The sequence below is a fragment of the Zalophus californianus genome, chromosome 6, assembly GCF_009762305.2.
Source record: "Zalophus californianus isolate mZalCal1 chromosome 6, mZalCal1.pri.v2, whole genome shotgun sequence".
Classification (NCBI taxonomy): Eukaryota; Metazoa; Chordata; class Mammalia; order Carnivora; family Otariidae; genus Zalophus; species Zalophus californianus.
Window position 1 is genome coordinate 68,746,060 of NC_045600.1, and position 16,741 is coordinate 68,762,800.

Consider the following 16,741-nt stretch of genomic DNA (forward strand, 5'->3'; position numbering starts at 1 on the left):
AGAGTATCAATTTTCACTCTCGGTCAATAGGATGAAGAGTGTGTGGTTAAAAATCAGATATTGCAAATGTATACAGCTTGAGTCAGGATGCATGTTGGAAAAAAAAACTTGGATATCAGAAGACACTCTGAGGGTACATGAAGAATCATAATTAATACAGTCAAATAAAAATTATTTAAATTAATTAGGGAATGGAGGAAGATAATTTAAAAATTAAATGCAAACCTTAGTAACTTTTCTTTGTATCTTAGAAAATAGGAAGAGTGAAAATATGAAAATACTTATACATAAACTTTGTCCAAAATATCTAGGATTAAAATGAAGAAAACTACAAAAGTACTGAGGAGGAGGAGGAGGAGGAGGGGCAAAGGGAGAGGGAGAAAGAGAGAATCTTAAGCAGGTTCCATGCCCAGTGGGGAACCTGACTCATGGGGCTGGATCTCATGACCCTGAGATGATCACCTGTGTTGAAATCGAGTTGGATGCTTAACTGACTGAGCCACCCAGGTGTCCCACTATTTATATGATTTGAAGAGAAACCAGAGTACATATAAATCTTTACAGTATTTAATATATATATAGTATATATACAATATACATGTATATACAATATAAATTATATATATTATATGTTATATATACACACATATATACATACACACTAGATATATGCTATATATATACATATTTATACATTACATATACACACATTTATTTACTTTTATACCTGTCATTGCTAACTAAGGTTTGAGGCAACAAAAGATGACTGCAGTATGTTTATTCTGCAATCTTGAAACAAAACTGGAGAAAATACTGGAAATATATTTTGCCAATAGCAGTCAACAGGGCTTACTCTGTTGCAGTGCTCATTATTAAGTGGTAGAATCATGAATCCTTTTTATGTTCTTTTTCGAGCTAATTCAGGCTGTCTCAATTTTCTATTCTTGGCATGCATTATTTTTGTAATTATAAAATATACAAATGTGCTATTGTTTTTAATATCCCTAAATATATCTTCTAAAATAAAAAAATAAAGACATTTAAAAATATTTTTACTTTTATTGTCCTAGATTAATTATAGAAGGAAAATGGACATTTTCTAGTAAGAAATGCACTCAAACCTGAGTCTATATTGTATTAATTGAACATTTTTTTAAAGATTTTATTTATTTATTTATTTGACAGAGAGAGAGATAGCGAGAGAGGGAACACAAGCAGGGGGAGTGGGAGAGGAAGAAGCAGGCTTCCCGGCCAAGCAGGGAGCCCAATGCAGGGCTCAATCCCAGGACCCTGGGATCATGACCTGAGCCGAAGGTAGATGCTTAATGACTGAGCCACCCAGGTGCTCCAATTGAACACATTATTGAGTATAATCTCTTTGAAAATAAAAACTGCATCAAAGGCATTTTGATACTCTAGTGCAGGTAGCACAGGGCTTTGCACATAGTACTTAATGAAACAAGTTGAATTTAACTTAGGTATTTAAAACTGGCTTACTATACACATCTCAGTCCCATTTTATCAACCACCTAATACACCCTAACTTGATATATTTGGAGGATAGGTTTTAATTCCCTAAAAATACTTTTTTAAAAGGTTCCTGGAAAAAGTGTCTATCATCATGTTGAAGATAAGAAATTTGGGGCATACTGTGTACTTGTTAACTATCAACTGTGTTTTATTATCTTAAGAAACAAAGAGCATTTAGTACCACATTGAGCAAATACGTATGTTCAAATGAATCATTTTGTGCTTGAGATCTAACAGCATTATTTGAATTTTTATCTTTAAAAATATTTTCCTATCATTATTTCAGGAAAAAAAAAGTAAACTTGAAATCTTATAGCATACATCTCCATGTAGAACTGACTAGAATGTAATGCTATAGTATTGAAAAAAAATACTGTTTTTTTTCTCATTCCCCAAAATGTTAAAATAAATGTGGCAACTGGTTATTGGTCTCAGATTAGAGTCATACCTTCTCATAGGGCACCCAAAGTGCTAAGAAAAACGGGTCACTGGGACAAAATTTATTATATAAGAATGTATATTTACATAGGATTTCAGGGAACTTTTAGGATTTTTTTAGGGTTCTGAAAATATGCAATGTGAATGAGTTAGAACCTGTAACCTGTCCCTCTACTCATTTTATTGACCTGGGTTTACTATAAAAATAAAAAGTTTATATCTGCTGAAAATACGTACATCCCACATAGGGTTCCAGCAACAAAGTATGAGAAAAAAATCTAATTTGACTGGACTGCTGATTGATTTCCTAAAGTCCCATTGCTTTCGATTTCTCAGTGATGACATACTTCCCTGCAGTCAATATGCATCTCTTAATTTGTTTGCAGGAAAATTGGCCTCTTTTGCCTTCTCAAATCACACTTTGTAATCAATGGCTATGTTCTAAGTGCAACTCAAAATTGTCTTTAGAAATCGAGGGCAGTTTCAATAAATTATTTTTAGCCTGATGTCCCTCTAGGAACTTATTATTACCACAGCATAGCAGCAAATTATATTTTTCCTCTTCCTTGCATCTACAAACGGACACATATTCTACTACTGTAGGCCAAAATTTACAGAGCAGTCACATACTATGAATATATTTTGTCCAATAAAATCTATTCCCAAATCATTTCTTGGAAACATGCCATAGTTACATTATTCTTGTGATAGTTCCTATATTTTAAAACATACAAATTGATTCTTCAGTCATTTGGCCTACCTAGTAAAGTAAATCTTCAACACTTGTACACGGAAAGAGTCTTAATTTTTAGGAAAGCCAAGGACCATCTGATAGTATCAAAAGATCCAGGGTAAGATACTTAGGCTTGGAATTTAAAGTCAAAATTAGATTACAGTAATGAGTAACAATTACTGCTTAGAATATGCTATTTCATTTATATTGGTTCCTTCTGTTCCACAAAAGAGTTATCTTTCTCTGAGATTAGTTGGCATTATACTATTATTTTATTTGACATATTGTATATCTGTATCATTTCACTTATCCACTGCTGAGGTAAACCTCACCAGTAGATGGCCTACACAAGCAAGCCCACCTGAGCATCTCTGAATCTGAGCACAGCACCTTAGCAAGTTATCATCCTTGACTGGTCTACCCTACAAAAACCATTCCTTGTAAGTAACAAGAAATGCCACAACCTTAAAATCTTAGAATAACAGTGAAAGGAGATACTACATTGATGTCTTGCCACGATAGAATCCCAGTTAATTCATCTGGACAAAAGATAAAAATGAAGAAGCAACCAAAGCCCAAGCTAAAACAAAAGCAAAAGTACTGCTAGAACAACTGCCAGAAAGTAGAGCTGAAAGCTTGCAGTAGGTCAGAGCTCACCAAGACCGAAGCTCAGCTGTAGAGTCATTGCTGACCACCCACAAGAATGATTCATTCATTCACTGACTTATCTAATACTAACTAGGCATCAGTGCTGCTCCAGGCACTTTTCTAAGAGGGGCGTTCAGAAGTGAACAACCTAAACAAAGTCCCTCCCTCCACAGAGCTTCCACCTGGAATGAAAAAAAATACACAAAATATATAAATGTAAAGTAATGCTAACTGCTCCGGAGAAAAAGCAAAGCATGGAATTCTCAAACGACCGTGTTGCACCAAATATCTTGAAAATATACTTTAAAATAACTTCAGTATAATGTTGTTAGAGTTATGAAACAAGAAAACAACTTCTGCAAAGATCATTTATATTCATACTTATATAAGAAACTTCTCCAAACTTATTAGTAGCAGGATTAGTGTAAGATCCAACATTTTTGAATTCTAGGCTATGCTTAGATATATGTCTTAGCATTCAGCTTTCATTAGCCATAGGCTACATTTAGGTTTAAGGATTATAGTACTACCTTAAGAAGAGCATTAGAATAAAACTCAGTAAATGAGGATTCTAGTGATTCCAGAGATCATGAGATCATGAGCAAATCTTAATCTCTTTTTGTTGGTTTCCTCCAACTAGCAAATGCGGATAAGCTCTTTCAAATAAATGTAAAGGAGTATCTGAGAAATTCTGTTAAATTTAATTCAACACATCATGTACCAGGTAGGGTGATAAGCATAGAGGTACACCGAGGAAGACAACGAACACTAAATAATTCATTAAAGGTGTTAGAAAGGTGGAGACCTACCCTATTCTAGACGAAAGATAAACCACTCTAAAATTTAAGCAGAGACTTACAGGATGAGTATATGACAGTGCATTTACTAAATGATGTATCTAAACTCTTTGAGTTCCATAGAAAAAAGGCAATGAGTATTTATTTGTATGATAACAATAGTAGGATGTCATATTATTATAACTTTAAAATTTATAATAAGCCTAAAACCCTATATAAAGGATATATAGGAAAATAAACAAAGTTATGTACATCAATATCTTCCCCACTAAATTCTTGAATGAAATGTGAACTAACCAACTAAGATTAAAACATGTCTAAATCTTACAGGGGTTTTCACAGAATCTGTTACTAGCATTCTCTCTATCTCCTCCTTTGGCTCTCATTTTTTACTTACTCTGCTCTATCAAACAATCACACTAGTTACTAGACAGCACAGTCAAAATAAAGTGGCACCTGAAATTGTTCATTTTTGTACTGAAATCACTGAAAAAAGAGTGAATAGCTGTAAGCAGTTTTCTCTTTAGAAAACCTTCCAGTTGTAAGTGAAAAGATAAAACATTAATTTCTCTATGAACTTTAATTTTTTTCATAAAATTTATAAAGCTGATCATACTCTTTAATTTGATTTAAATATCAAATTTCGATGATGAATCTCTCTATATATTACAGTGATAGAACAAAGAAATAAGATTTCTAGGGCTCACAAAAGCTACATCAATTTTCCATTAAAAGCTTCAGAATTTAGTTGATCTCATTTAATATTAACCTAATTAGTGAAAGTAAGGAAATAATAATTCATTAATCTATTATCTATTTTATATAAATTGTGTAATGAAATTCATCCACAGCCATAAGAATACAGGTTATATTACAAATAACTCTGATAATGTGTGAACACACTGAGAAACCCAATTTAACCTGTTAAGTACATATTTGTTCACTAAAATTGCACAAAATCCATTCATCAGAGTGTTCCATCTACATTCATTTCTTACCAGTAGGAAAAATGGTGAGGAGCAGGGAGGAAGGATGAGAGGGGGAGAGGAGAGAGGAAGGAATGAAAGAATTTCTAATATCATATTCCTGCACCAAATTTTAAGCTTTTCAAATACCTAACACAAAATTGGAACCATGTAGTATGTTGTCATACTAAACATACCAATATTGGCTCTTGTCCCCAGTTTCAGTTAAATGCTAACAAATATAATTCTTGCTTTTACCTTTTGTTTTTTTACTAAGATCTCCAAAGAGCTATTCCAAAATTATTGTTCTATTAAAAGCCTGGCTCAGTTCTCTTTATCTACCTTATTTGCATTTATGTTTGGGATAAGAATTTCATAATACAAAATTCTCAACGTGCCTCTGATGGTCTTTTGAATTCTCCCCAATCATAACTCACTTTATCTCCAAAATATTAAAAAGGCCAGTTCATCAGCCCAAATGCCACAATATTTTATCTACTCAAAACTAACCTTTTTTTGCAGTAAGGTCACAGTACTCCCATTCCAATATAGGATAAAATAATACACAGCATACTTCTTTAAAGCTTTTACTTTCTACAGAAATAGAAAGCAGAAGAAGGGAAACAATATAAGCACTGTGAAATTCTACGAAGAAGACAGGTGTTTCTTTGTTTTGTGTTGTTTTGCTTTATTTGACATTTAATAAGCTCAGGAAAATGAAAGATTTCTCCTTTAGGAGATCGTATTAGACGAGTAGCCATAGTGAATCTTTTCCCTGCTGATCCCTAAAAGGAGAACAATTGCCAAGTGTATGCATATAGGCCAAAAAAGTCTATCTCAACATTCAAACTGTTTGAAAGATTAATCATTTTAATAACTACATAAAATTTGCATTCTATTCCTTTAAATCCAATCGTTTTCACTTATTAAAAAAAAGAAAAGAAAAGAAAAACAATTCCCAACCTTCTAATAATACTGAAGTTCCAAGATGCCACAACTCTCCTGTGTAGGAGAGTTTAGAGAATTGCTGGCACACAACCACATAATCCCAGAAGGATTTATAGCCTAGTCTGAGATGCATTAAACAAAGGTGATATTTTTGATGAGGCATACAAACTTACAAAAAAATTATTAAATGCATGGCAAATTAATTAACTAGAAGAGGTTAATAGAGTCAAATCACAATTTCAGGGTAAAATTTCACTTGGCAAAAACATAGTAATCTACCATTTTATTTGAAAATCTCCAATAGGGGAAATTACATATCCTATTATGTTAGCAAGTATAGCAGTCAAAAAATTATTTAAATTCAAAATGCCTTTCTCAGTTACAAGTCATCTATTCCTATCCACCTAGGATACAATGAAGAACAGCTATTAACTATTACATCATCATTAGTATCTCTTTCCTGTTATAACTTTTATAAAGAAGCAGTCAGTTTTTAATCTGAACTGTGCAAGGCCTCTGAGATAGCAGTAAAGATAGCAATAGATTTGAAACTTGAGGGGACTGAGAAACCAAGGGGTTGTCAATCCAAGGTCATGAAGGATTAAAAGAGGAAGGAAGGAAGGAAGGAAGGAAGGAAGGAAGGAAGGAAGGAAGGAAGGAAAGAAGGAAGGAAAAGAGGGAGAGAGAAAAGAAAGAGAGAGAGAGGAAAGAAAGAAGAAAGAAAGAAAGAGAAAGAAAGAAAGAAAGAAAGAAAGAAAGAAAGAAAGAAAGAAAGAAAGAAAGAAAGAAAGAAAGAAAGAAAAGAAAGAAAGAAAGAAAGAAAGAAAGAAAGAAAGAAAGAAAGAAAGAAAGAAAGAAAGAAAGAAAGACAATAAAATAGGAAGGCAACCTAGGACTTTCAGTCTTCTGTTCTTACTGCTTAAATAGTCTCACTATCTTTAAAGTTCTTTTCCATTCAGGTAAGACAAAGCCCTATGGGATTCATTCCCCCTTGCGCAAGTTGCTCAGCTGAGCCACACATTTCTATTGGCCCTATTGATTAGGCATCTGCTTCCTCTCTGTGGATGGTTTGCTCTTGTGGAACCGTGTTTAGCAGCTGTTACAGTTCAGATGAGTGTTGACAGGATGAAAATTAAATTAACACCCAATAACATTTTAACACCTGGTCCAACAACTGCAATATCATTGAATTTCACCTTTTCGAAATTGCTTCGGGAGTTAATTCATCCTTACTTTGACTTTGACCTCAGGAGACACTCCTATAATTTTGCTACAAAAGACTCTCCCTTGACTGTTCATTTATAATTTCCATAAACCTTCCCTCTGATTCACATTCAATGACTGCATGGGCAGTCTCTGGAAAATACTCAGTAGAAATATTCCATTGGAAGATGTGCTACTCTTGAGATTATAACTAAAGAGTGAGCATGAACAGAAAATGTTAACCAAAGGGGAAGTAACGTTTCACTGTAGCATAAGCCAGGCTGATGGGCAAATAACTATCTACTCTGGGAGAATAAAGTTGGAAAGAATACAGGTTTCACACACACTTGTGACTTCCTAAGTCTTGACTGGCTTGTGGATGTTAGGGATATACAGCATGGTCCTTAAGCTGGTGGACTCTGGAGTCAGATGGCCTCATTTAAAAATTCAATTCTGCTGTTCCTAAACATGTGCATTGCTTGATACTTGAATCCCTAAGTTTAGTTTCCTCAAAAAAGCCAACTAATAATAGTACCTACTTCACAGGGTTGTTTGGCAATTACACAATCCATGTAAAACTCTTAAAGTAATAGTATCCTACAGGGTCTGATACATACTAAGTCCTAAGTAAGTCTTATGTACATTATGTCATAAACAACATGAACTGAAGAGGAGTTTTGAGATCATTTAATCCTATCTTCTCATTTTACTGTTAAGTAAACACAAAGAAGTTTGGTAACTTCCTCAAGGATGTATGTCCACAAAGTCAGTGCTGAGAAACAAATCCAGGTTTCCTCATCAGAACTCATTTTCTTTTTAGACAACTGCCAACTCCCTAATAGCTACTTAGAAAAGATTCTGTGACCACACTCTATAACTCATTCACTTAAACTTCTTCTACCTGTATTTCTTTTCTCTCTGGGAGAAAGACATGGTGCTATTTACTATTTGCCAGGGCTTTTAAGACCCACAGAATATAAAACTGTCATCTTATCTTTGGTGTTTAGAATTCCTATTAGATGCTAGATGTTCTGCCTAAGATAAATATAATACAGTACCTAACAAACAGGAAGGCAAGGAAAAACTGTTCCTGCATAACCACTTAATAAATACAGTCTAATAAACAATTGTTAGAAAATGATAATCCATTTAGTGCATTTCCCAAGATCTTCACTTCTTGTTTCTGTTGCCTTCAATTTTATTGCTATTTATTTTTGTAGGGAACAGGGACTAGCAGAAGGGAGAACTGCATCTTTTAATCTGGTTAGTGTTAGTACTTGTTAAGAATTTGGGCAACCGTTTTGTATTTCTACAGATTGATACTCTAGACTATACTGAAATTTTTGGATCAGTCATAAATTATATTTACTCATATATTTTTCCCACCTGCTTTCTCCCCCCACCAGTAGACTTGAGAGCTTTTGTTCTTGTTTTATGATAGATTATTCTCCCCTAGTATTTTCTTTCTTTTGTTTGGTTTGGTTTGGTTTCATTCCATTTGTTTTATTTCTCATCCTGAATATATGGGAGTGATAATATGGACAGAATTTGCAAGACACAATTTGCAGGTAATAATACTTTCACGAAAGTGTACTTTAAAAAATTATTTTATGTTAATTCTTTGGAGTAAAACACCTCAAATCCTATATTGTTAAGTTTGCAAAATTCAATGTAAGTATTAATTTTTCAGAAAATGTTTTTATAAAAGAACATATAATTTCATGATGAAAAGAAGAATGACAGGGGAGAGGGTACGAGGATCTAACTACTCTAATCCGCTAGTGTGAGAAAAGTAGCTTCCAGAAGTGAAAATCAAATGGTGGGAAATACTGAATGTTTTCAGATTATATAAATTGCTTAATTGCCTCATTCTCCTAAATGGTTCCCTTTGTCCCTTTAGGTAAATAAAACCTTTGTTACAGTAACTCCAGAAAGGACCTATCTAATCACCCTGGGGAGAATATATATATAATTTGAAATATGTAAGCATTAAAGATATATAATATGCTTGGCACCACATATATCATTGATTCCTTCTATATATCCCAGGCAAATGTATAAATATCCTGAGACATGTGTCTTTTCACTAAAAATAATAAGGCTAATAAAAGCAAAAAAAAAGTATTTCCAGCAACCTGAATATGCACTTACAACAGAAAGAAAGGTTACAAGATTCTCAAATTCTCATAGATATGACAGCAGTTTTTATCAGTTACTTGCAAGACTAATTACTTATTATCTGAAAGTACTCCTACTAAAACTAACATATTCACACCGTGGTCAGTATTAATATTTCAGTGCTGTATGAGGAATGAATTGAAAAGGAAATTTTCATAAACCTGCAAGTTCAACTAAAATATGGTTGAACATTCTTAAAATGTGATGGCGATTTGCTTTTGAATATTTTAATTATTCTGCACGACAAAAAGATGTGGTAATCTAGGAAAGAAATATTGTTTTTCCAGAGGACAAAAAAGAAAAGAGTAATAGAAATCAGGAAAGGTCCCATCTCTTTCAATACCAATACATGGTGTTTATCAGGTAATATTTCAGAAAATAATAAAATTGGAAGGGTTCTTAATATTTCATTCAATCGACAACCCATGCCTCCTGGAAAGAGACTTAGCAAAAGGAGAAAAACAACTATAGCATCTTGAATCAAACAAAGCAGTTCATTAGCCTCCGGTTTTATTTAGAAATACTCCAGACATGAGAAAATCACATTACTTTAAATGCTTATCATGTCCATAATCGATCTGTCCAATTGCATACAGTGTGATCATTCTGGCAACCAGAGCACTAATATCATTCATCAGGCAGAAAAAAAAAATCATTCATTAAAAATCCATAGAATCACAAACCTATTATTAAGGCTGAGGATCACCTTATAGGAGCACTTCGTTTTACAGATAAAGAGACTATGACTGCAAAAAGTGGTATGTTTTGCACATGATCACACACATGGTGAGACAAAAAACATGATTCATATGAAGGGATGCTACCTGACAGGCCAACATTCATTTTACCACACCAGACTAGCTGCACAACTCCCTTTATTAGTTATTATCAACACCTAAATGGCAGCATAAACTAACAGGAATCTGGAAACTCTGGGATATTTTCCTCTAGTTGCCAAAGAGAATCAAGATCTTACCCACTGGGTCATGAATGAGACAGGAAAATCCATTTGTTCAGATGTTCACCTCCCTGCTCTTGCAGTGCCTTAACCAGCTATAGTATAAGATAGCTTCCCTGTTTACTTAACATTTGGTGGTAATGCAATAAATAAAACATCAATCAGCAAGAGTGACTGTATCCAAATCAAGAAAATTTTGCAAGTGAATGTTCACAATTACGTATTTGGGGTCAAAATATATTAGCAGAAAAATTACATATGTACAGATTGGGTAAGAATATTAATCAAGATATTATTTCTTGCATATATAATGTACTAACATGTCTTATGTTGATAAGACATGTCCACTACTGGAGCTCTCTAAATCTCTTACTATGGCTGTTCTATAAGAAGAATAAGATATATAACCTCTGTTTTGATATTGCTTTGCCCTTACCTCCATAGACTTTTTAGGTATTTCCCTGATTTCACTTTTAATATAAGTCCCATAAAAAAATAAACCAACCCACAAATAGTATTTCCATGGAAACTGGAATTCAATTTTCTCTACCAAAGATCACCAAGAAAGCAAAAAAGATCCCATTTTCATCAGCATTTAGGCTAGGAATACCAGCAATACAATGTCATGACCTGGGAACTCTGCAGTGAGAATGTTCTTTAAAGCAGTCTTGACAGACTCACCTAATCAAGATGTCATGTTGCTATGGCACATCATACGCACATCCACATGAAATACAACCTGTAGAAAGGAAAAGCAGTTAAAGACACAGTCACTCTTTGGCTAATGTTTTATTTATTGCATCACCATCAAATGTTAAGTAAACAGTGAAACAGATTTTCTTTTTACTTAGGATCATGAAAGGAAAGTCCTTTATCTAGAGATTATGATTTAAGGTTTTATTTTCAAACTGGGAATAATAAATGTAGTCATACTTGCTTTCAGTGAAAAATCAAGCTTAATATATTTATACAAATACAGCCTTCCTAAGAAAATAGTTATTGAAGCTGAGACTACTAAAAGTTCATAAAATTCAGACTAAAGGAAAACTGCCTCAATTACACACCAAGGATGAGATTCAAGATGAACTAAGAGAGTACAGAAATATATATATATATATATATTTTATATATATAATGTATTGCTAAAATTATATTAAGTATAATAAAATATATATTGCCATCTAATAGAAAACTTTACATATTAAAATCTCAGTTTAGTGATTGCTCTCCAAATATATAATTATTTAAAATATTTCCCACCTAAGCTTCTGATATTTTTGTGCAAAGAATGAGTTATCAAACATTTTGAAAAATAATCACACATTCTCAACAGGCTCACAAATTATGAGTGGTGCAGAAAGATAACAGTCTAATATGAAATATCAAATGTGAATAGTTGAAAATTTTTTTCTTTGTTCTTGTTACATGTTATGGACATCATGTTCATCTCTTTACAGAACTCTGCCTACACCCTAAAATGTAGACCTTTGAAAAAATGAGAAGTGCTTTCTTAAGCGAGCTACAACACAGGGGCAGATCCTAGGGAGGGGGCAAAACTGCCAGGGTTCCATATTAAAGAAACATGTTGATTAATGATGGGCAATACTAGGGAGTCAGTAAGGAAAAGGAGAAGGTTTGCTAAACTAGGGCTACCACAACAAGAAAGAAGCACCTTCTACAATAAAGGTAACTTTTTCTTATTTAAATCACTAACAACAGTAAGCTCAGATAGTTTATCTATTGTAATCAGCTTCTGTTCCTTATCTGAACTCCAAAATCCATTTAATTACAGACACATGCCATAAATGATGATTAGCAACCTTGACTGTACTGAACCTACAATGTGGCTAAACTGCCCAAAACTAGTATTAGAGATGGATAGTATCAACAGTTCAATAGCACAATTTTATGGCTGAAACCGACAGGGATCCAATTCTCAGGGAAAATATTCATAGATTCAGGCATTATTTATATATTATAAATATAATAAGTCAATAAATTTATTGACTCTCTTCCCAAAGCTCTCTAAAAAGTGTATTTCTAACTTGTCCTCCAATATTATCCCATCTCAGGACCTATAAGATTTTGTATTTGAAAATGCTCCTTGAAGTAACTTCCCCCATTTAGATTTAATCAATTACTCCCACCCCTATTCTCTATGAAGATGGAAATTCTATATCCACCATCTTCAAAACAATTTCTAATTTGTAATCTTTAAAGTCACTGTATTTGTTCAGGTCATCTGAGAAGCAAATACTGAGATGGGAATCAGTCTTTCAAGAGACCTGGAGAAACACCTTCAAAGAATAAAGAGGAAGAAGCAGTAGGCAAAGAAAACCTTCAGACTGCAATGTAGTCCTGACATCTGTGAAAGAAGAGGAGCAAGAAGGAGAATTGGTTGCAATGCAAATCTAAGAAAATGTCAGCCAAAAAGGCAGGGGATTACCAACCCAGATTTGCCCACAAGAAAAATCCAATCTGCCATCCGAATAAGCCAACATTAGTATTCTGGCTGTGCTTAATCACTGACTCAGAAATGTTAGGGAAGCATGGCCCTATTGTAGACATGGTGGTAGATCCAGAGAGATGGCACTGGACATGTCTTTAATTATGCTCCGCACAACAGGAGATCTGAGGTACCTTTCCATGAGCGCCATAGTAGTTTTTGGACTCTTTCTGTATCTTTGAAAGAAGGTCTGAATTTTATCCTATAGTGTTAAGACACTTTGTAAATGTCCAAAAGTGTATAAGAATATGTATATCAAAATGCCCTCCAACTAGAGATAGGGATTCTATCAGTCTCACAGTGACAGGGGAATGAAATTGATACCATGCATAGTGCCTGCTGACAAACACTGTACTTGAATAAATATATCTCTTTGTTCACCTGGGAAATTAAAAGAAAACCCAATGACCCTATTTCCCCACTTACAAGTGTATATTCATTTTTCTCTCGATTGATGAAACATATATTGTAATGAGTTTTTCAGTTTCTCAGTAAGGTAACATGCTTCTTCAGAATATGTATATCTAAGAATTCCTTCTTGTTACTTTTAACTTTTGAATTAAAGGAATGATAGCTTAATTAACCATAGTGCTCCATAGGGTGTGGCTCTTTTGTCTCCCCTCACATAATTCTTAAAGGACCAAGGCAGAACTGCAGTATCTCATGAGTATATAGGGACATGGGGTTCGAGGGTTAAAAGTTCCAAGGCCACTAAGGAGCAGCTAGAGAAATGAAATTAACTACATAGAAACTGTGCTGGTTACTTAGACTTGGTTTCGTATACTTCATTTTACTCTCCTCTTGAAGAGATTAGAAGGCAAAAATCACACAACTTCAACTCCCTCAGAAACTAGGTTTCTAGAAGTGAATGAGTCGCATTCACATCATATTTGGGAGGTAGTGGTGGTTAGGAAGCAAGCTCTGACAGACCAAATGTTCTTGCTCCCTTGTCACGAACCATCTGGGTAAAAGGTGGCAGTGGTAGTAGGTAGTGGCAGCGGCAATAGCAGGGTTTTGTTCTGTCTTTATCATAGCTATAGTGTTGTGATCTTGTAACAAAAAGTCCAATGGCAACCTCCTTAAAATACTTCTGTAAATATCTAGTTTCCTATATAAATACCTAATTCCCTGTACATCCCCAGTTCCCTATAAACACCTAATTCCCTGTAGTAAGTCTCTTTTTGCTTGGTTTCATTTTTCTGAACAAAACTTTAACTGACACAATGATTAGAACAAAGAATGGCATGTTTAATAGGGAAGTAAATGGACTGAAACCATAAGGCAGAGGACTACGGAATGGCCATATCTGCAACAAGATGGAAAGTTAATATAATTTTACTCAGGATCTTCCAAAGAAAGACAACTTAGGTAGTAAATCCTGGGGAAGGGGATTCCTGGTAGGGAATATTGTAATGCTTAAAAACTTACTAGTAGATTTTGATGGGGATAGGATGCCCAAAGTTACCAAAGATCAGTTCCTAGTACTTAATGATAATATATCTTTGTGTTGTAGAGCACTTTGAAGATTGTAAAGTGGAACCATCTGAGCATTTCTTAGCTAGTGCTCTAAACAAATGGAGCTAAAAATTGAGCTAAAATGAGAAATATTATTATCTGTTTTGTAGACAAAGAGACTAGGTTTCAAAGAGATTTTAACAACTGGCAAGCAGCAGAATGTGGATAAAAACAGTTTTTTTGGTTCTCAATATATTTTATCCAATACAATGCAGCCTTTCCACATAATATCCCTCCCACACAACAGTAAAGCTTTTTAAAAAATATGATTTGAACTCACAGATGAACTATTTAGATATTATACAGAAATTAGAAGAAATCTATAAAAACCTTTATATCCACTCAAATAAATAGTAAAAGAATGCACTTATCACTGATCTTTCAGTGTGACAACTAAAATTTTCAACAGCAGGCCTAACAGCAACCTCATTACCTCATTTTCTTTGTCTAATAGCATCCTGAGCATGCATATACACTTTAATTTTTGCCTTCTAAAGACTCTACACATCTTACTCTCTTGGGGTATTGTCATTATCCATTTGTTCCTACTCTAGGCGATTGTACCTCTCCATTCCACACTCATTTAATAGAGATTCAGAATTACTGAAATTTTATATCACTGAGTATCATACAGTATTTCTAGTGGAATTTAAGGACCAGACAGTAACATGCACATCACAAAGGAAAATGTGTTTTATGAATTATATTAACACGAATGGAGTGTACTTTAAGTTGAGCAACAGAATACGAGCAAAAGACAACAGATGTGTGCAATACATCTTACAGCAGGCTATAGATGGGACAACCAGACCCAATGTTTTTGATTCTCCAATTTTAAGTGACCTGCAATCCACATTTATTCAATCCAAAAAGTATTGAAATTTGGTAAAATGTAACTAGAATTAAATCTATATATCATAATTCTATCAAGGGAAATGTGCCAAGGGAGGGATTACTACATTTTATATACAGCATTATTTATAAAATAGTTTTGCTATTATGTAATGAGCATCAAGTATGTGCCAGGAACAATACCAGATGCTTCACAGGGGCGCCTGGGTGGCTCAGTTGTTAAGCATCTGCCTTCGGCTCAGGTCATGATCTCAGGGTCCTGGGATGGAGCCCCACATCGGGCTCCTGCTCAGGGGGAAGCCTGCTTCTCCCTCTCCCACTCCCCCTGCTTGTGTTCCCTTTCTCTCTGTCTCTCTCTCTGTCAAATAAGTAAGATAAAATCTTAAAAAAAAAAACTAGATGTTCCACATAAATTATATTTATGCTTCACAATAACCTTATATAATATTAAAATTCACATTTGTGGATAGAGAAACATCTCAGAAAGTTTAAAACTCTCCTTAAGAGTACATAATTAATAAGTGGTAGCACAAAATTGAAATTGAATAACTTGGTGCATGTATGATTAAGCCAGACAAGCTCTCTAGGCTCACACTGGCAGAAATTGTCTTACATTAAATTGAACTAGGTCATCTGGTTCATTTTTTAATCTAAAACCCTTAGTAAATACTTTCTGAACTCCTCTTATTTTCAGGCCACCTAGAACAGCTGTGCTTTGAAGAATGAAACTGGGAAATTAGACACAAATTCTAAAATAAAGATGCTGAAATTGGTAGGCAGGTTAAGATAGTGATCATATAGAACACTAACAAGGATACAATGAGGACTGTGAAGTAAGCCCTAAGAAACAAACAAATATAATCCTTTGGAAGTCCACAGAATAAATTATTATATTTTACTAATGAATCAGGAATGACTCTGCAGAAGTGATAGCATATGAGCCAGGTCTACAAGGATGGTTCGAAATTTAAAGTCAGATAATAAGTGTGGTGAGGATGTGGAGAAGGTATAAGCCTTATACACTGCTGGTGGACATACATAATGGTGCAACTGCTTTGGAGAATAATCAGTTAGTTCTTTGATGGATTAAACACAGAGTTAGCATATGACCCAGAAATTCTACTGCTACATATATACCCAAGAAAAATGAAAACAGACATCCATACAAAAACTGTACACAGTATTTATAGAAATATTATTCATACAAGCCAAAAGATGGAAATAACCCAAATATCAATCAACAAAGACATAAATAAATGTGGTATACCCATACAATGGAATATTACTCTGCTGTAAATAGGACAAAAGTGCTAATACATACAACATAAATGAATCTTGAAAACATTATGCTATATGAAAGAATCCAGTCATAAAAATTCATGTATTACACAATTCCATCCATATGAAAGTCAATAATAAGTAAATCTATAGTGACAGTAGTTGCTTAGGGCTGGGGAGACACATGAGTAG

General features: G+C 34.0%; 1 long non-coding RNA gene across 1 annotated transcript in view; it reads right to left on the reverse strand.

Moving 5' to 3' along the window:
* The window catches only part of LOC113910048, a 251,587-nt gene that overhangs the window by 132,555 nt on the left and 102,291 nt on the right, over window positions 1–16,741 (reverse strand). The window contains exon 3 of the long non-coding RNA XR_003515890.1: window positions 11,080–11,137. This is a non-coding gene — a long non-coding RNA (uncharacterized LOC113910048). The remainder of the gene's footprint in view (window positions 1–11,079; window positions 11,138–16,741) is intronic.